The sequence below is a fragment of the Anolis carolinensis genome, chromosome 2, assembly GCF_035594765.1.
Source record: "Anolis carolinensis isolate JA03-04 chromosome 2, rAnoCar3.1.pri, whole genome shotgun sequence".
NCBI classification, from domain to species: domain Eukaryota; kingdom Metazoa; phylum Chordata; class Lepidosauria; order Squamata; family Dactyloidae; genus Anolis; species Anolis carolinensis.
In genome coordinates, this window is record NC_085842.1 from 173865214 (window position 1) to 173885993 (window position 20780).

The following is a 20780-nucleotide window of genomic DNA, read 5'->3' on the forward strand; positions in this document are numbered from 1 at the left end:
AGACCAAATTGCCAATATCCACTGGGTAATGGAAGATGGCAAGGAGTTTCAGAAAAACATCTCTTTATCTTTTATTGACTACTAGCTTGGGTACTTGGTGTTGCCCGGGTTATTTGAAAAGGGTCAATTTTTTAATTGTATGAAATGCATAAGGTTGTGGGGTTAGGGTTAGGGTTAACCTCGAGAAACTCCATCAGTACTTAAAGTTTGTTGTATTAGGTAAGTTTGCTCTGGATGTGTCATCGGTGGGATTCAGTGTGCTTTCTGGGTGTAGGGTAAACTGCAATTCCCGTATGGTTAGTCAGTTCTTTGGCCACATAATGAGAAGACAGGAAAGCTTGGAGAAGAGAATGATGCTGAGGAAAATGGAAGGAAAGAGGAAGAGGGGCAAGATGGATGGATGGATTATAATCTTATCCCTCTTCACCAAGTTTGAAGATTAAAGTACCATTATGTCGTCCGTGGTCACTGGCTACACTTTTATTTTCTGATGTTGTGTTTTTAACTCTGATGTATTTAATTTGCTGTGATATGTATGTATTTTAAATGATTGTATTTTACTGTATCTTTTTGGGCTTGGTCCCCATGTGAGCCGCCCCAAGTCCCCTCGGGGAGATGGGGTGGGATACAAGAATAATGTTATGATGATTATGATGATTATTGTGTTGGTATACTTGAAGTGACTGACTTGACCTTGAAGGAGCTGGGGTGGTGGCCACAACCCTTTGGCTGGTCCATGAAGTCACGAAGAGTCTGAAGCGACTGAATGAATAAACAACAACAAAAATTCAGAACAGAAAATGCTGCCTTACGCCAGATAATTTGTCCAGGAGTTTAGTAGAGTCTATTAAACTGTTAGCAGCTTTTTCACCAGGGTCTCTGACATAGATATGACTTTCTTATCACCTAGCACTTAATCCCTTAGGCCCTTTCTACACTGCCACATAACATCCAGATTATCTGCTTTGAACTGGATTATATTGCAGTGTCGACTCATATAATCCAGTGCAAAGCAGATGCTTCCAGTGGCAGATTTATAGAGTTCTAGAAATATATTGTTATTTATTAGAGAGGTGCTCATGAAACGTTTTTGCCCCAAGCATCACAGTGACTTGGATTATCTACTTCTTCACTTTCAAGGGTAATGTTTGCTGCTCTGAAGAAGATAAATGTTTTCGATTGAGCCTGGAATCACATCTAGAACACCACAAAGGCCATTTTGGTGCCCTTGCTGTGAATGATGAAGCCATGTCAGCACCCAGCAAGCCAAAGTGATGAAGAGTCACTTGCCAACCTCTGGGCATAAACTTTGATGGAATGGGCGATTCATGTGATGAATGAAGCTGGAGTTCACAAGAGCTTGTGCTTCTGATGAAATGGGGTGCAGTCCAAAAAAAAGCTTGTGCCAAATGAAACTTGTTCATTTACTATGCATTTGCAAGGCTATTTCGTGACAAACACAGTTCTCCGTGCCCCTTGGCAATGTGGCCAGTTCTCTTTGCCCAGTAAAGATTTCTGAGCCATTCTTATGCATGCATCCTGGCTTGCAGGCAGTGTAATCCAATATATACATAAAGGGTAACGGAATAATTTGGAATCCTGGCTGGCTGACTTCTTGACCAACAAAGCAATCAGATCCATTCAATCCAGATGAAATGAAAGCAATGGTATTGCAGGATTGGAGAGAAAAGCATAAAATACTATGCCACTGCAGCAGTATCATTAGTATCTGTTCAGCCCTGGCAACAAAATGTTTGCAAATATGAGTCAAAAGAATGAGAGATGAACATATGAAGGATGATGGGAGCTGCAGTAGAACAACACCGACTTCAACTTTCCTCCCTTAAGGACTTGATCATTCTTGACACTATTCCTAAATTGCGATCTCACACATGTGCATGAATGCCCCAATATAAATATGGGTCCTCTTTCCATGTGACACCCCTTCTTGTTACTGGTCTACACACCCGAGAAAGCAGAGAGGTGGCACAGTTCCTAAGCTCTGTGTATGCATAGCAGTAAGCAATTGGAAAATCTAGAAGGCTTTTTTCTTGCCTTTAAAAAACCCAATCTGTACCATAGCACAAGCAGAACGTGTGCATACAGGCAGTGCTGCCCAAGTTGCGAATAAGATAGGTTCTGTAAGTTTGTTCTTAAGCTGAATTTGTTTGTAAATTGGAACAGCCACACACACACACACATATACGGTAAGTACGCTTTGGATAGCATAGGGAAGGGTTAACAGCCTTCTAGTGTTTGTTTTGCAACCTGTGCCCCTGTTCAGAAGATTTCACCTCACTGTCTGTCCCTGTGACAATTGGATTTTGAAAAAATTGCCTTGCTGTGAAAACAAGGATTAGTGAGAAAGCTTCAGTGGAGACACCGTTTCCCCATGATAACTCTTCCAGAAGAGAATTTCCCTTCCAATGGGCAAATTCCTCTCATTTCCTATTGTCTCATTCTTAATTATGAGTCGTTATGAGGACTGCCTGTATATATAGTCCAAGTAAGTCAGAGGAGCTCCCAGTGGCACAGTGGGTTAAACCGCTGAGCTGCTGAACTTTCTGACCTAAAGTTTGGCAGATTCAAATCCGGGGGAATGGGCTGAGCTCCCGCTGTTAGCTCCAGCTTCTGCCAACCTAGCAGTTCAAAAACATGCAAATGTGAGATCAATAGGTACCATTCCGGCATGAAGGTAACAGCGCTCAATGCAGTCATGCCGGCCACATGACTTTGGAGACATCTACCGACAACGCCGGCTCTTTGGCTTAGAAATGGAGATGAGCACCAACCCTCAGAATCAGACATGACTAGACTTAATGTCAGGGGAAAACCTTTACCTTTTAAGTCAGAGGAATGGCAAGCAAGGCTTACTGGAGTTAACAGGCTTCAACTGCATTCAGTTTTAAAGCACCCCAACAAATATGGACTCTACTGTCAAAGCCTCTCAGCTTTGACTACCAGCTTCCTTCAATCCCAAATTTATTCCTATATTTAATCCTACATAGAATCATAGAATCATAGAATAGTAGAGTTGGAAGAGACCACATGGGCCATCTAGTCCAACCCCCTGCTAAGAAGCAGGAAATCGCATTCAAAGCACCCCCGACAGATGGCCATCCAGCCTCTGCTTAAAAGCCTCCAAGGAAGGAGCCTCCACCATGGCCCCGGGGAGAGAGTTCCACTGTCGAACAGCTCTCACAGTGAGGAAGTTCTTCCTGATGTTCAGGTGGAATCTCCTTTCCTGTAGTTTGAAGCCATTGTTCCGTGTCCTAGTCTGCAGGGCAGCAGAAAACAAGCTTGCTCCCTCTTCCCTATGACTTCCCTTCACGTATTTGTACATGTTCCCCCTGCAGCTGTGGGTTGGTTGTGGGTTTATTTTTGGATTGTTTTGGTGGCAAAAGAAGTATCCATCGTGGGTTTTGGAGCAACGGAAGTTCAGTTCCTTTTGGTGTCACCTAATCATTGTGTGTGTGTGTGCTCCCACACCAGCCCCAACACACACACACACACTTTTTTTTCCTCCTTCCACTGGCATCCTGTGTAAGAGAACCTCCTGGATTATTCCTTCTTCAGCCGAGGCCCCAGGAAGTCAGTCAGAGACGCTCCTTGCATGCAAAAGAAGGCGTAGGCAGGGAGCTGCGCTGCGTGGGCCGGATCCTCCTGACCAGCGTGAGCTGCTGAGGGAAGATTTCTATTCACAGAGGCCTGAGGAGTAGCATATGCTTCCCACTCAATGCTCTCTGATGGGGATATGAAGAGCAACTAACCATCTTGGGCTGGGGGGTGGGGAGAAGGTCTAATCCCCAAGTACACATTGCCTGTTCACCAATACAGACAGGGCATGATCAAACCCTCTCCCATGCAATATTATAGCAGAACTGAGCTGCGTAGGGCTCAAGCTAAAGGAGTAGTTTTTATTTTTATTTTTTTGTTTGGATAATTTGCTGAATTATTTTCCTTCCCATAACATGGTATCAGGAATGACTGCACATTACGGGACCATAGAGCAACACAAAGCCACAGTGAGATCAGAATGAAACTGATTGGGTTGCTGGTCAATGCTCTTTTATATATTGCTATAATGTTGTTGTTTTATTCTGTCTACATTGTTGAATTGCATTTTTTATGTAATTGCATTTTAACTGTGTCATTTGGGCTTGCCCCATGTAAGCCGCCCTGAGTCCCTTTGAGGAGATGGAGGTGGGGTGCAAAAATAAAGTTATTACTGTATTATAAATATTATTATTATGATTATTATGATTATTATGACTTTAATAACACAATACAACCATAAGAAAAAGAATTGACAACAGCAGTTTTAAAAATAATCTTCTTTAAAATTAATGTTCTGCTTTCTATCCCTTTTTTCCAGGCCTCTCAGAACTCCACCTGCAGTTTTTGAATGCATCTAGCCTGCAATATTGAAAGCCCTGTTCATCTGGAATTGTTTACCTTGTTGATCAACAAGGCACTTTTTTTTCCATGTCAGGAGCAACCGGAGTTGCTTCTGGAGTGAGAGAATTGGCCGTCTGCAAGGACATTGCCCAGGGAACACCTGGATGTTTTGATGTTTTACCATCCTTGTGGGAGGCTTCTCTCATGTCCCCACATGGAGCTGGAGCTGATAGAGGGAGCTCATCCACACTCTCCCCGGGTGGGATTCGAACCTGGCAGCCTTCAGGTCAGCAACCCAACCTTCAAATCATAAGGCTTTTATCCCCTAGGCCACTGGAGGCTCCTAACAAGGCACTGATAAGATTAGCAGGGTCACATCTCAATTGGGCAAAAGCCATGCCCCAGACTGGCATCTTATGCACATTCCCTTGGGAGCTAAACCTCAGAGTAGGACTTCTGAGGAAACACACTTAAGGTTTCATTGACAGTTTAGCAGTCAGTGGTACTTCAACATATCAGGGTTTTGGGGGGGGGGGGGGGGTTGCAAGTGGACTGGCGTGACTGGAGCCAAGACTTTGGAGATGGAACCATTACCAAATTAGCATTGAATAGCCTTGCAGCTACAAGGCCTGGCTGCTTCCTGCCTGGGGGAATCCTTTGTTGGGGGAGGTGATTAGCTGGCCCTGATTCTTCGTTGTCTCGACTTTCTGTTTTCTGAGTGTTGTTCTTTACTTACTGTCCTGATTTTTTTGAGTTTTTTTTAATACTGGGAGCCAGATTTTTTGTGAGGTATGTTGGTAACTAAGCAAGGGGGGTGGTTACATATCTGTGGAAGGTCCAGGGTGGGAGAAAGAACTCTTGTCTGTTGGAGGCCAGTGTGAATGTTGCAAATGGCCAGTGTGATTAGCATTGAAAAGCCTTGCAGCTTCACAGCCTGGCTGATTTTTTTTTCCATGTCAGGAGCAATTGGAGTTGCTTCTGGAGTGAGAGAATTGGCCGTCTGCAAGGACGTTGCCCAGGGGACGCCCGGATGTTTTGATGTTTTACTATCCTTGTGGGAGGCTTCTCTCATGTCCCCACATGGAGCTGGAGCTGATAGAAGGAGCTCATCCGCGCTCTCCCCGGGTGGGATTTGAACCTGGCAGCCTTCAGGTCAGCAACCCAACCTTCAAGTTACAAGGCTTTCATCCTCTAGGCCAGGGGTCCTCAAACTTTTGAAGCAGAGGGCCGGTCCACAATCCTTCAGACTGTTGTGGGGCTGAATTATCATTTGAAAAAAAAAATACAAATTCCTATGCATACTGCACATGTCTTATTTGTAGTGAAACAACAACAACAACGAAAGAACAATACAATATTTAAAAATGAAAACAATTTTAACCAACATAAACCTATCAGGATTTCAATGGAAAGTGTGGGCCTGCTACTGGCCAATGAAATAGTCAAGTTAATTAGGATTGTTGTTGTTGTGTGCCTTCAAGTCATTTTAGACTTTGGCCAGTCCCAAGTCTAAAATTAATTATTTATTTACTGCATTTATTTACTACATTTATATCCCACCCTTCTCACTCCGAAGGGGACTCAGAGCAGGTATATGTACATACAATATATTATATTATTAGCATAGCACAATATTAGCATTATATAATTCTATATTGAACTATATCACTATACTATTATATGTTATGTAATATATAACATATAATTAATATTATTATATGGTATTATTATTAGTCTTATATTGTATAACATAGTATTATTGTCAATATTATATGTATATACAATATTATATTATTAAAACTAATACAAAAATATTATATTGTAAAACTGAGGGCGGGGGCCAGGTAAAGACCTTGGAGGGCCGCATCTGGCCCCCGGGCCTTAGTTTGGGGACCCCTGCTCTAGGCCATCGGAGGCTCCAGCCTGGCTGATGGGGTTGTAGTTTGGTGACAGCTCCCAACAAAGGATTCCCCTGGGCAGGAATCAGCCAGGCTTTGAGGCTGCAAGGCTATTCAATGCTAATCAACACTAGAAGGACAGCTGTCCTGGAAAGATAGCCTAACTTTTCCAAAAACAAAAAAAAAAAATAATGGCCAGGAAATCCGGTCCGCCCACGAGAGCACTGCGCCTTCTTTCTCTCTGTGTATCTCCTTCCATCCCCCTTCCTCCCGCGCGCCGCCTCCCCTTCCCTCCCTCCCTCTCTCTCTGCGGCCAGCCTCGAGTTCCACGTGTTGCCCTCCCACGCGCGGGGCTGACGCACATCCTGCCGCCCACGCGGCCAGCGGCGCGCGACAGCATTCTGCCGCGGTGGCGGCGGCGGCGGCTACTGAGCCTGCGCGGCTTTGCAGAAGGGCGCGCGCCCACGCGAAGCCCCCTGGCCGCCCCTCCAGGCGCCTAATGGGAGGAACTTGGCAGGAAGGAAAGGAGCCGCGAGGAGGCAGAAGAAGAGGAAGAAGAAGGCCAGGACGGGCATCGCAGGAGAACAAAATAATTCCTTCTCTGTCTTCCCCACTAAAATAGAAAACACCCCCACTCTTTTCCCCTCTCCTCCTCTTCGCTCCCCACAGAAATAGCCCGATTCAGTGCTTCTAATTGGAGCTTCCTCTACACCAGGCATGGGCAAACTTGGGCCCTCCAGGTTTTTTGGACTGTAACTTCCACAATTCCTAACAGCCGGTAGGCTGTTAGGAATTGTGGGAGTTGCAATCCAAAACACCTGGAGGACCCAAGTTTGCCCATCTGAGGTATATGGCATTGTAGAAGGCAGACAGACAGGCCCCATATCCCAGGATCTGAACCCAGGTTATCTGATTCAAACTGGATTATATGAGTCCACACTGCCAAATTTTTTTTCTCATGTCAGGAGTGACATGGGAAACTGCAAGTTGCTTCTGGTGTGAGATAATTGTCTGTCTGCAAGGACATTACCCAGGGGATGTCCAGATGTTTTACCACCCTGTGGGAGGAGTCTCTTCTCGCATGGGAAGCTGGAACTAACAGACGGGAGTTCACCCCACCCCCCAGATTCAAACTGCCCAGCACAGGAGTTTAACCCAGGGGTCCCCAAACTAAGGCCCAGGGGCCGGATGCGGCCCATCGAAGCTATTTATCCGGCCCCCACAGCACAAAGGCAGAAGGGGGTTGGGCTAAATGACCTAAGGGGTCTCATCTTCTCTTACAACCATTATTATTATTATTATTATTATTATTATTAACATTGAGGCTGGGTGGCCATCTGTCAGGGATGCTTTGCTTGTGCTTTCGGTGCACAAAAGCAGAAGGAGTTGGACTAAATGGCCCAAGGGGTCTCTTACAACCCTCTTTATTATTATTATTATTATTATTATTATTATTAACATTGAGGCTGGGAGGCCATCTGTCAGGGGTGCTTTGCTTGTGCTTTCGGTGCACAAAAGCAGAAGGAGTTGGACTAAATGGCCCAAGGGGTCTCTTCCAACCCTCTTTATTATTATTATTATTATTATTATTAACATTGAGGCTGGGTGGCCATCTGTCAGGGGTACTTTGCTTGTGCTTTCGGTGCACAAAAGCTGAAGGAGTTGGACTAAATGGCCCAAGGGGTCTCTTCTAAACCTCTTTATTATTATTATTATTATTATTATTATTATTATTATTATTATTATTAACATTGAGGCTGGGTGGCCACCTGTCAGGGGTGCTTTGCTTGTGCTTTTGGTGCACAAAGGCAGAAGAGGGTTGGACTCAATGGCCCAAAGGGTCTCTTTCAACCCACTTTTTATTGTTGTTGTTGTTGTTATTATTATTATTAATTATTATTGCTCGGTGGCCAACTATAGTCCGGCCCTCCAACGGTCCGAAGGATCGTGAACTGGCCCCCTGTTTAAAAAGTTTGGGGACCCCTGGTTTAACCCATTATGCACCAGGGGCAATCTGGGATAAACAGAAAACTTGGGATCAGATCCTGGGATATAAGACTTGTCTGAAAGGGCCCGCAGGCGCTATCTATACTCCCAAATAAAATCCAGATTATCTGCTTTGAACTGGATTATATGGCAACATACATTCGTATAATCCAATTCAAAGCAGATAATGTGGCGGGATATAAGAATAAAGTTGCTGTTGCTGTTGTTGTTATGCTAGTGTGTAGTGGTTAGACTGTTGGGCTGGGATTTGTAGGTCTGAGGTCCCATCTACACGGCCATAAAAAAGACATTATCTGCTTTGAACTGGATTATATTGCACTGTAGGTTCAAACAATCCAGTTCAAAACAGATAATGTGGATTATTTGGTTTGATAATCTGGATTATATGGCAGAGTCGATCCAGCCAAGGTTTGAGTCCAGATGCGGTGACTCAGGGGCAATCCCTCAGCCTGAGCTGCTTCATAGGACTGTGACAAAACTGGAAGAGCACTGTGTAGAGTATGCCACCTTGAGCTCAGTGGAGAAAATGCAGAGTGTATGAATAAATAAAGGTGTTTTCTTGTGTGTGGCACACTGGAGATTCAAATTGCAAAGAAAAAGATTCCACCGAAACATCAGAAAGAACTTTCTGACAGTAAGAGCGGTTCAGCAGTGGAATATGCTACAGAGTGTGGTGGAGTCTCCTCTGGAAGTTTTTAAGCAGAGTCTGAATGGCCATCTTTGAGAGTGCTTTGATTTAGTGTTCCAGCATTGGCAGGGGTTGGACTGGATGGCCTTTAGGGTTTCTTCCAACTCTATGATTCTATGGGAGATACATGGTTATGGTTTATATGTCCCTTACTATGGGCAGAGACAACAGTTTTACCTAAAACGATGGACACAAGCAGTGTTGGATGTGAATGTATTTAGACTGCAATTTAGGAATTAGCTGGAAATAAAACCTTTCCGAACCAAGTAGGATGTCCAAATAAACATATATAGGAGTGCACTGTGAATTTATTTTGCAGTACATTCCTCCTTTGCCCCAACTCCAATTAGTTACTTCCATGGAGTAATCCACAGTTATATCTGAAAATGCTTCAATCTGAAAGCCAAGTATGGATGGATAGTTTTGAATCTGCCAGTCGTTCAGCTGCAGACTTACTCCTAAATCTAATAGCAGATTACCAACTTCCAGTTCCTTATCCCAGAGATTTCAGTTCGTTAAGGCCAAAAATGATATCATATTGAATCCCATTTTCTGTTGTTGTTTTGAAATATAAATCGCAGCTAGGGAGTGGGAGGTAATGATTGCAATCGCAGTTGTTGGAAAGGGGGAGACTTAACCCTTTCTTGTTCTAATCATAAGAAAATAATGAATAAGGAAAGCTCCCTCCCATTCCAGTTCAGCCCCAAACATTTTAGCTGCTTTGGGTCCCTGAGGCAACAAAAACCCGAATTGGCAGCTGGATTACAACAGAGGTCATGAAACATGTACTTGAGGGAACCAGTAACCAAGGGTGCATCTACACTGCACAATTAATGCAGTTTGATACCAGTGTGACTTCCATTGCTTGATGCTGTGGAATCATGGGATTACACCAAGTTCAGAGGGATAGCGAATACTCCAGAAGACAGGATCAGAACCCAAAATGATATTAACAGGTTGGACAGCTGGGCCAAAAGAAAATAAATTTCAACAGGGAGAAATATACAGTACTACACTTAGGCAGGAAAAAAATGAAATGCAGATAATAGGATGGGTAACACCTGGCTTGTAAATAGTCCATGTGAAAAGGATCTAGGAGCCTTAGTAGACTACAAGCTGAATATGAGTCAACTGTGATACAGCAGCTAAAAAATAATGTGATCGATAGTATAGTGTCAAGATCGAGAGAAGTCATAGGGCCCTTCCACAAAGCCATATAACCCAGAATATCAAGGCAGAATAACCCACAGTATCTGCTTTGAACTGGAATATCTTGAGTCCACACTATCATATATCCCTTCCCAGTTCAAAGAAGATAATGTGGGATTTTATTCAGCTGTGTGAAAGGGACCATATTCCCACTATATTCTACTTTTTTCCTATCAGATCTCACCTGGAATGCCATGTCCAATTCTGGGCACCACAGTCTGAAAGAGATATTGACAAATTAGAATGTGTCTAGAGAAGGGCGACCAAAATGATTGAAAGTTTGGAGACCAAGCCCAGGGAGCTGGGCATGTTTCGCTTGGAGACGTCGAGAGAGGGCATGATAGCCATGTTTTAATATTTGAAAGGATGTCACATTGAGGATGGAGTAAACTTGTTTTTGTTGCCTTGGAGACTAGGACATGGAGCAATGGATTCAAGAGAAAAGTTTCTACCTAAATATTAGGAAGAACTTCATAACTGCAAGATCTGTTAGGCAGTGGAATTGACTGCCTCTTCAGAATGTGGCAGAGTCTCCTTCTCTGGAAGCTTTTAAGCAGAGACTGGATGGCCATATGTCAAGAGTGTTTTGATTGTGTGTTCCTGCTTTTCAGCTCTATGGTTGTCCATTTTAAAGATATATGTTGTGAGTTGTCTGGAGTAGGACTGGCATAGCAGTTTCAGTTCTGCTGAGTTGTTCTTACATCCCTGTTCTGAATAAGGAACAAGGTGCCAACTCCATCATGTTACAAACCATCCCAGGAGCAAAGCTGGAGTCCAGTCAAATGACTCAAGGAATGGCTAGGGGGTGGGGGGGGGGGTGATATCACGGTTACTTGTCAGAGCTGGCAAGTCACAGTATGTTCAGGAGAGATGTCCCCATCCTTCCCTTCTGTGTAATCTCTATCCCCCCCCCCCCTCCACATATACACACACTTGAGCTATGGGTGTGAAATTCCCCGTCCCCAAAGGCAGGCAGGTGCTGCAAGCCAAGAGCAGAGCAGTGGGCAGGGCGTGGGCAGGCCCTCGACAATCATGCTATTAAGAAAATATTTGGCATTAAAGAGCTGGGTCACGTGGGTTGAAAAGATGGGATTGTGAAGTATTTTGCATCCCACGTAGGCCGGCTGAAAAGGCTGCCGTCCACCCCCTGAGCTTTTTCCCTCCTACTAGTTTTAGCCTCCCAGGGAGAAAGAGAAAGAAGAAAAGTGGCAGAGATCCTTTCTGAAATAGGGTTGCTTGCTGCCTACATTTCACAAAAAACGGCTCTTGGGAACATTTTGATTTTTTTTAGCCTCTTTTGAATTCAAAAGCCACAACAATAAAAATGAAGATTCATTTACACATATACACACAGCGACCCTGCTTCCTTCTGCTGCAAAGAAGCTGATGAATCTCTATATTTGAAGGAGATATGATAAAGTGTGCAGAGCTGATAAAACGCAGTTACAGCAGAATAAAAACCTTTTGAATGGAGCTTATCGTACAATGTTGTGTCTCTCCAATAGTTACATTGTGTTTGAATTGTTATTGGATCATCTCTTTCTATTGTCAGGGAAATCCTGTCAATGAATCTAATATGGCTGTTCTTTTGTCAGTCTACCTTGTGTAATAATGTCCAAACTGCTCAGTCCAAATATTGCAAAGTGGAGGCTGTTGAAACTGTGCAACTGTATAATTGTGGCAAAATGGAGTTTGAGGTGTAGGACGAGTATAGTATCTAGATCCAGGGAAGTCTGGAGGATTACAACCTTCATCAGCCTTAGCCAGCATAGTGGATAATCATGGGAGCTGTAGTCGAACATCATATACACATCTACAAATTGTCCACACTAATAGATACATTAAAAAGGCCAATGGGATTTTGGCCTGCATAAATAGGAGTATAGTGTCTAGAACCAGGGAAGTCATGCTACCCCTCTATTCTGCCTTGGTCAGACCACACCTGGAATCACACTGTGTCCAGTTCTGGGCATTGCAATTGAAGAGAGGGGTGGACAAGCTGGAATGTGTCCAGATGAGGGCAACTAAAATGATCATGGGTATGGAGAACAAGCCCTATGAGGAGTGGCTTAAAGAGCTGGGCATGTTTAGCTTGAAGAACAGAAGGCTGAGAGGAGGCATGGTGACCGTGCATGTATAAATATGTGAGGGGAAGTCATAGGGAGGAGGGAGCAGGCTTGTTTTCCACTGCCCCGGAGACTAGGACACGGAACAACGGCTTCAAGCTACAGGAAAGGAGATTCCACCTGAACATGAGGAAGAACTCATGTGCTGGCTGAACTTCTGACCTGAAGGTTGCCGGTTCAAATCTGCTAGAGGGCGGGAGTTTCCATCTTCAGCTCTAGCTTGTGGGGACATGAGAGAAGCCTCCCAGTTATCACATCCGGGTGTTCCCTGGGCAACGTATCTGTAGATGGCCAATTCTCTCACAGTATGTTCTCAAGTTGCTTCTGACACGATTAAAAAAATATCTACGGATTATTGCTTACTTGACAAATTTATTGGAACTATATATTTAGTGTTTATCAATATTCATTTCCTGACTGTTTGTTTGCTCTCTGCTTTGAAAGAAAGAGTCACACTGAGCTTTGGAATAAACAGGAGAAAGAAAATGCTTACTTGTATGTATGTTTGGTTGGAGAATTGGGATATCAATATGGATTAGAAAATCCTTTCAAAGATTCCATTATATGCACATTTATCAGTAAAATATACAAAGAGTTATATCATTAAACATACCCTGTTTCCCCAAAAATAAGACATCCCCGAAAAATAAGACCTAGTAGAAGTTTTGCTGAATTGCTAAATATAAGGCCTCCCCCGAAAGTAAGACCTAGCAAAGTTTTTTTTTGGAAGCATGCCCAGCACCTGCCAAACAGAACACTAGAGAATGCAGGATTGGTAAATGTACATACCAGTTGTACATGGAAATAATGGTAGTAACAAGAAATTCTTGATAGGATTCACAGTTTGTCTGGTTATGCTGGTTTGTGATGACAACTACTGTAGAGTATATAATAAATGTTCATTTTTTTGTTCAACAATAAATGTGAATTCTTCTTCATGGAAAAATAAGACATCCCCTGAAAATAAGACCTAGAGCATCTTTGGGAGCAAAAATTAATATAAGACACTGTCTTATTTTCGGGGAAACCCAGTAGTAAAGATAAAGGTTTTCCCCTGACGTTAAGTCCAGTCATGACCGACTCTGGGGGTTGGTGCTCATCTCCATTTTTAAGCCGAAGAGCCGGTGTTGTCTGTAGACACCTCCAAGGTCATGTGGCCGGCATGACTGCATGGAGCGCCATTACCTTCCCGCCGGAGCCGTACCTATTAATCTACTCACATTTGCATGTTTTCGAACTGCTAGGTTGGCAGGAGCTGGGGCTAACAGCGGGCGCTCATTCCACTCCCGGGATTTGAACCTGGCACCTTTTGGTCCGCAAGTTCAGCAGCTCAGCATTTTAACGCACTGTGCCACCAGGGGGCCCATCATTAAACATAGAAGATTAATATTTCAATAATAGTAATTAAGGACCTAAATACTTTAAAAGGCAGCAGATCCTGTCAGATTTTGGAAGCTAAATAGTGTCAGCCCTGGTTAGTACTTGGTTGGGAGACTACAGGCTTTCTTTCAGAGGAGGAAACTAGTAAATCACATCTGAGTAGTTCTTTTGGGGGAAAACCCAATTAAATTCATGGGGTGGCCAAATGTCAACACATGACTTAAGGCACACACAAAATGAGGGGCACATCCATACTATCTAAAAACCAGAAAGTCCCAGACATTCCCCAATTCTTTCATGATTTATTTTGAGGATCCATACATCTTTTGTTTATCCCAGACTATTTTCTGTCATTTCCCTGTACAATCAGAAACAAAAAAAAACAGCAGGCCAGCTTTCCAGATCTTGTTTATTTTAAGCCAGTATAAAATCAGAAAAATCGGGAAACGAATCTAAGACTTTCGCGCCCACAAAAGACACAGAGGAACAGAGGGGATGGGTAACAGAGAAGGAAGATGTTATACAAAGAAGTGAATGTCAAAACAGCCAGAGAGTAGAGTGGGAGAACCCAAAGGGTAGGGTGCCAGTCAAGTGTGAAAGGAGAAGAGGCAAAGAAATGACAGTATATGAGTAAGAATACTTTGAGAGGCGTCTGGAAGGAGAGGAGAAATATATCATAAAAGGCTTCTCAACATGAGAGCGTCTCAGTCTGAAACGAATGCCTAAAATAGGAATTTTGAGTCAAGATCTCTCTTGTTGTGCGTAGATCCACAATGGAACTTCCTGCTATGAAGAAAACACAAGTACTTGGCAATCACAAAAGTGGCTTTAAATTCAATATAAAGTGGCATTAGTAATGTCTGAAGGTTTTCACCACACTACGAACTGACGAACGTCAGCCAAGGCTAAACCTCTATCTGACGGTTATTATCCCTTATTTGTCTGCCCCCACAAAATGATATTGTATAGAGTCAATACCAAGCCCTCATCTCAGGGGTCCTCAAACTTTTTAAGTCAAGGGCCGGTTCATGGTCCCTCAGACTGTTGGGCGGAATATAGTTTGAAAAAAAAACATGAACAATTTCCTATGCACACACACCGAAGATGCCTTATTTGTACTGAGAAAAAAAACCCAGTGAAAGAATTGTGGATTATCTGCCTTGATATTCTGGGTTATATGGCTGTTTGGAAGAGCCCTCTGTTTTAGAAATTCTAATGTGTGTTAATATCAATAATTTGTGAAAAAAGGTTCTTTTTAATTTCCCAAGAAGCTGTAGTTACAAGTTCCCTCCACAGATTTGGCCTTGCCATTATGCAAAGGGGTCCCCAGGATAGGCGGACTTCGCCCTCTTCTACACTGCCATGTAATCCAGATGATCAAAGCAGATAATCCACATTATCTGCTTTGAACTGGATGAGTCTACATTGCCATATAATCCAGTTCAAAGCCAATAATCTGGATTTTATATGGCAGTGTAAAAGGGGCCTCCCTTGTCCCTGTTGGATTGCTCGCTTCCTCCACATGTGTTAGAGAGGATATTCTGCCCTATCTTCAACACAGAACAAAAGTGTCCATTGTGTATGGAATTTTGTGTATGGGAAGAAAGGCAGGGAGTTTTGTTCTTTGCCTCAGGCAGTAAAATGCTTTCAGTTGCCTCTGGCTTTCAACTATTACAGGCTCTCCTTTGAAGGAGATATTTATTGATTTGCTCACTTTCATATTATATACCAGCATACAGCAGCAGCACAAACAAGTAGTGCTAGCTACTGAGTAACATCAATGCAGGGATCAGTTTAATGAGCAACTAAACAAGACACACCAAACCCATATTTTTAAAATACTGTTTGCTCCAGCAGTATACTTTTTAAATCATGTCAGAAGCGACTGGAGAACATACTGCAAGTCACTTCTGGTGTGAGAGAATTGGTTGTCTACAGAGACGTTGCCCAGGGGACGCCCGGATGTGTTATTAGGAGGCTTCTCTCATGTCCCCGCAAGCTATAGCTGACAGATGGAAGCTCACCCTCTCTCGTGGATTCGAAACAGCAACCTTCAGGTCAGTGACTTAATCTTCAGGTCAGGTCAGCAATTCACCCACTGCACCACCGCTGCTCCTTAGCAGTATATTGAAAATTGCAAACACTTTCCCCCATCTTGGCCTCTAACTTCAGCATCGAGTATATTTCAAGCAAACTTATTAACACTTTGAATTTTACAAATCTGGATTCTGGAATATATTGTAGGCTTTTTTCCCTCTCTGAAAGTGGCACAGGATTTGTAAAGTCTGTTTATTTCAAGGTAAAGGTAAAGGTTTTCCCCTGACGTTAAGTCCAGTCATGACCGACTCTGGGGGTTGGTGCTCATCTCCATTTCCAAGCTGAAGAGCCAGCATTGTCCATAGACACCTCCAAGGCCATATGGCCAGCATGACTGCATGGAGTGCCGTTACCTTCCCGCCGGAGCGGTACCTATTGGTCTACTCATATTTACATGTTTTCGAACTGCTAGGTTGGCAGGAGCTGGGACTAACAGCGGGCGCTCTTTCCGCTCCCGGGATTTGAACCTGGGATCTTTCGATCTGCAAGTTCAGCAGCTTAGCGCTTTAACACACTGCACCACCACCAGGGGCCCTTTTTGTCTATGTTTTTTTCAAACATAGACAAAAAGAGTCACACGATGTTTGGAACCAATGGAGCCCCATCTCCTTTACTGTCAGTATCTTTCTCTCTTTCTTTCCTACTTTTAATTTGAATTCTCTTCTGTTCATCAGGAGTGAAGTCCTGGTGTGTGGCGATGTGATGCCCCAGTAAGGGATATCATGAGCATTGTGTGCTAAATGAAGCGCCAAGCCCGACATTACTTCTTTTACGTGTCCAACTGCTTTCTAAATTAGATTTATTTCCACCCCATTCCATTCTGCTTTACACACATAAGCGTCAGTCAGCACCTTTTACAAATTAATTCTATGTAATCAGTGCCATTCATTTTACATGTAAATTTTTAAAATGCAAACAGCAACTGTAAGAATGAGATGATAATTAGGTTTAACCCCTTCCTTTCCTGTTGCTGTCATTTTTTATGGATATGCTGGTTGAATGAAGAAGAAATCCCCCCTTAGCATCTGCTGAATTCCTTCCTTATGAAAATGATAACATCAAAATAATTTTGGTCAGAACCACAGTAGCGGGGGAATGTTAACCTTCCCCTCCCTCCAATGACTTCGTTGCAACTATTTGCCTTATAAAGAGGCGTGCCAAATACAAGTACATATTTAATTTCAGTCTGTTTGGTTTGAGATTGGACTCTTAGCTAAAACATGAATATTCTGCAGGTAAATATATATTGTGCCGTGACTAAGGAAGGAGACAGATGCTAATGACAGTGGAGCTGTCGCTTAAAAAGCTTGTGAGTGCCTGTGATAGGTGGCCTCCAGATACAGTCGAACCTAGACTTAAAAGCATCCCAACTTAAGAGCATTTGAGTTAAGAGCTGTTGCTTTTGCTTTGACACAAGAACAAGGTTTTGAAATAAGAGCTAGCTCCAAAGTACGGAGCTATAGGGCTTCAAGGGAGCAGCCTCTGTGCCTCATGGTCTTGTCCACTTTGGGAGATTGCTGTCCACTTTGCTTTTGTTTGCTTTGAAGAATTTTTGAATTAGTTGATTTTGATCCCTTCTCCACTGTCCTATATCTCACGATCTGTTCCCAGATTATCTGCTTTAAACTGGATTATTTGAGTCTTCACTACTAAATAATCTGGGATAATCATACAATATGGGAGCAGATCCTGGGATATAGGGGCAGTGTGGAAGGGGCTTTAGTGTGGTTTTTATTCCTGTTATGTTTGGCTTCATGAAGAGAGAGAGTGAGAGTGAGAGCCTGAAATGAGTACAGTATGAAGAAAATCATGCTTCTGTCCTTCCTTACCACAACTTCGTGCCTCTACCATTTTAAAGTTGGTCTTTCTTTTTTATTGTCCCATGTGAATGTGCATTTATACATTATTTGTTATTTATAAGGTACACTTTCTCATTTAAAAACACGTAACAAAAATGGGGTTGGGAAGTTGGAACGGATTAACATTTCAGTGGGAAATTTGCTTTGAGATAAGATCCATTTGAGTTAAGAGTTTAGTCACATAGCAAATTAAACTCTTAACTCAAGGTATCACTGTACATGATGTGGATTACTATTAGATGTTGCTTCCAGGATTTTCCAGTGACTACATGGATTCAAGAGAGCTGGCATAGTGGTTTGACTCTTGGACTCCAACTCTGGGTTCGAGTTCAGACACCCTGTTGTACTCTTTTTGTAGCTACTAGCTTGAAATTCTGGTGTTTGCTTTCACCCTGAAAAGTTAAATTTCTACAGCAACAGCCCTTCAATATGTTATGGCTCTGACAACTGCTTGTAACTGTACGACTTCCATCATGGGCCAGAAGTAGCAGGATTTCATAAACAGTGGTAATGTTCCTTCCTTTGACTGAAACACCAAGCAAGGATGGAGGTCCTCCCATTTTCCTGAAACGTTTATTCTGATATCAAACTTACTGTAAAGGCATTTCTCTTAATAATAAGCCTAAAGCTATGTCCAGACAGTAGTTTCTGGTATGGTTGCTTCCCATTATTAAGAATGTGGAAAGTGGTGCATGTGTGTGGTAAGAATTCCATGCAAGAAACCCATATTTCAGTTGTGCTACATAGATTGAATTTACTTATCTATTGGGTTGGCATGAAACCTGGGATATTCTCCACCCCCATCTACACTGCCACAGAATCCAGTTTGTGATCTCATATTATTTTGCTTTGAACTGGATTATATGGCAGTGTGGATTCATATAATCCAGTTCGAAGCAGATAACCTAAAATCAGATACTGGATTATATGGTAGTGTAGATCCAACCTCCATTTATTGTTTGACAGTAATTTATTTATTGTGTCAGAAGCGAACCAAGGGTACATTTGTAATGTATTTAAAAACACAAAGTTAGAAAGCTTTTTTGTTATTTTAAGAAATGACTTCTTTAACAGCCTCCTCTCTCCTTCCCACCCTCCAAGGAGTTGGCTTAAGATTTCCCAAACTCTGCTGGCAACACTCTGAATCTGTTCGTAGTTTTATAAATGGGAGATTCTGGACCAGCAAGCCAAACCAGGCCTGCTAGTTGCAGTAATATATATCTTGTTTTTGTTTTATCTTGTACAAGTGCCTTTTAAGGTCATGCCAACACTTTTACAGACACAAAGTATTGCTAAGCATGCTCAAGAGAAAGTACACCTCATAGAACTCATTTCTGAGAATATCTGTTTCAAATTCAATCTCAAGCTATTTAAATGAAAGTGCTCCTCTTGAGAAGGAAAGGAAATCATTTGTCAATTCTTTGAATTCTACTTGGAAGCAGTTGTAACTGTTGTAAAAAGGGAAGTGTATCCTCCATGTAACTAATCTTGTCAACAATCTGACAGAAATTCCTTGTATCAGCTGAATTTTCTGAACAGTCTTCAAAGACAGACCTGCATATGATAATTTATAGTAATCCGAACAGAATTAATCTAAGGCGGATCTGACACTTCTAGGAATGAGCATATTTGACACATTCGTTTTAACTGTGCAAATGTGCTCCTCACTATTGTAGAAACCTGAGCATCCAGGCTGAAGGCAGAGTTCAGAAGAACAATATGATTCTTGTATCTGTTGGATTGTTTCATTTACCTACATATGCCATCTCTTGGCATTTTCTAGGTCTTCTAGGTATCCTTGTGCCAGAGGTTGACCATAGAATCTCACTAAAGGACGTAGCAATGTCTAGAGAGTGTCATCTCTAGGCATTTACTAAGTCAAAGCTTTCCAAAATGTGTGCCACAACATATTAGTATACCGGCTGCAGTATGTATGTGTCTCATGCAAACATAATTAGAAATCTTTTGAGTCTATGTGAAATAAACAATTATATATTTTAAAAATATAAATGAAAAGTTTTCATGAGATGTGTTGTGCCTGCATTAATTTCATTATTGCAGTTGATGTGTGTGTCCGTCATGGACTTCATCACATTAAGGCAATTTATTTATCGCATCAGAAGTGAACTGAGGGTACAGTTGTAATATATTTAAAAATACAAAGTTGATAATGTGGCATTATACTAAAAGTCCTTTGACCAGTAGCTGGCCACTTGGAGTGCCTCTGGTGTTGCTATAAGAAGGTCCTCTATTTTGTATGTGGTGGGGCTCAGACGGCATTGTAATAGGTGGTTTCTGGTTTGCTCTTCTCCACACTCGCATGTCATGGACTCCACTTTGTGGCCCCATTTCTTAAGATTGGCTCTGCATTTTGTGGTGCCAGAGTGCAGTCTGTTCAGTGCCCTCCAAGTCGCCCAGTCTTCTGTGTGCCCAGGAAGGAGTCTCTCACTCAGTATCAGCCATAGGTTGAGGTTCTGGGTTTTAGCCTGCCACTTTTGGATTTTGGCTTGCTGAGGTGTTCATGCAAGTATCTCTGCAGATCAGAGAAAACTATTTCTTGATTTAATGCATTGGCATTCTGTCTGATATCCGAACAGGAGGTGAGCTGGAGATGTCACTGCCTTGGTCCTTTCATTGCTGGCTGCTACTTCCTGTCAGACGTTAGGTGGTGCAATGCCGGCTAAACAGTGTAATTTCTCCGGGGTGTGTGGGGACAATGAAATGGATGAAAATGTTTGGCGGAGTAGAGCTCTATTTTTCTATGAAATGGATGAATTGTTTACGTTCGTCACACTTCCATGGAACTCAGTTATGTACTCCACATTCTTTGAAATCTCAGCCTCCCTATGTATTAACATGATATCTGAGAAGTTTGTGAGCATGCTCAATTTGTCCAAGCACTACCAACTAATGAGAGATCTGAGAAGTTTCTAAGTATGCTCAGTTTGTCCCTTTGGGATGCTGCCGAGGAGAAGAGAGAAGGAAGGAAGGAAGGAAGGAAGGAAGGAAGGAAGGAAGGAAGGAAGGAAGGAAGGAAGGAAGGGGAGAAACAAGAGGAATTAGGTATTTCAGTGGTATTTCTGGCATAGGGGAAGGTGGACAAACTCTGCAACTTAGC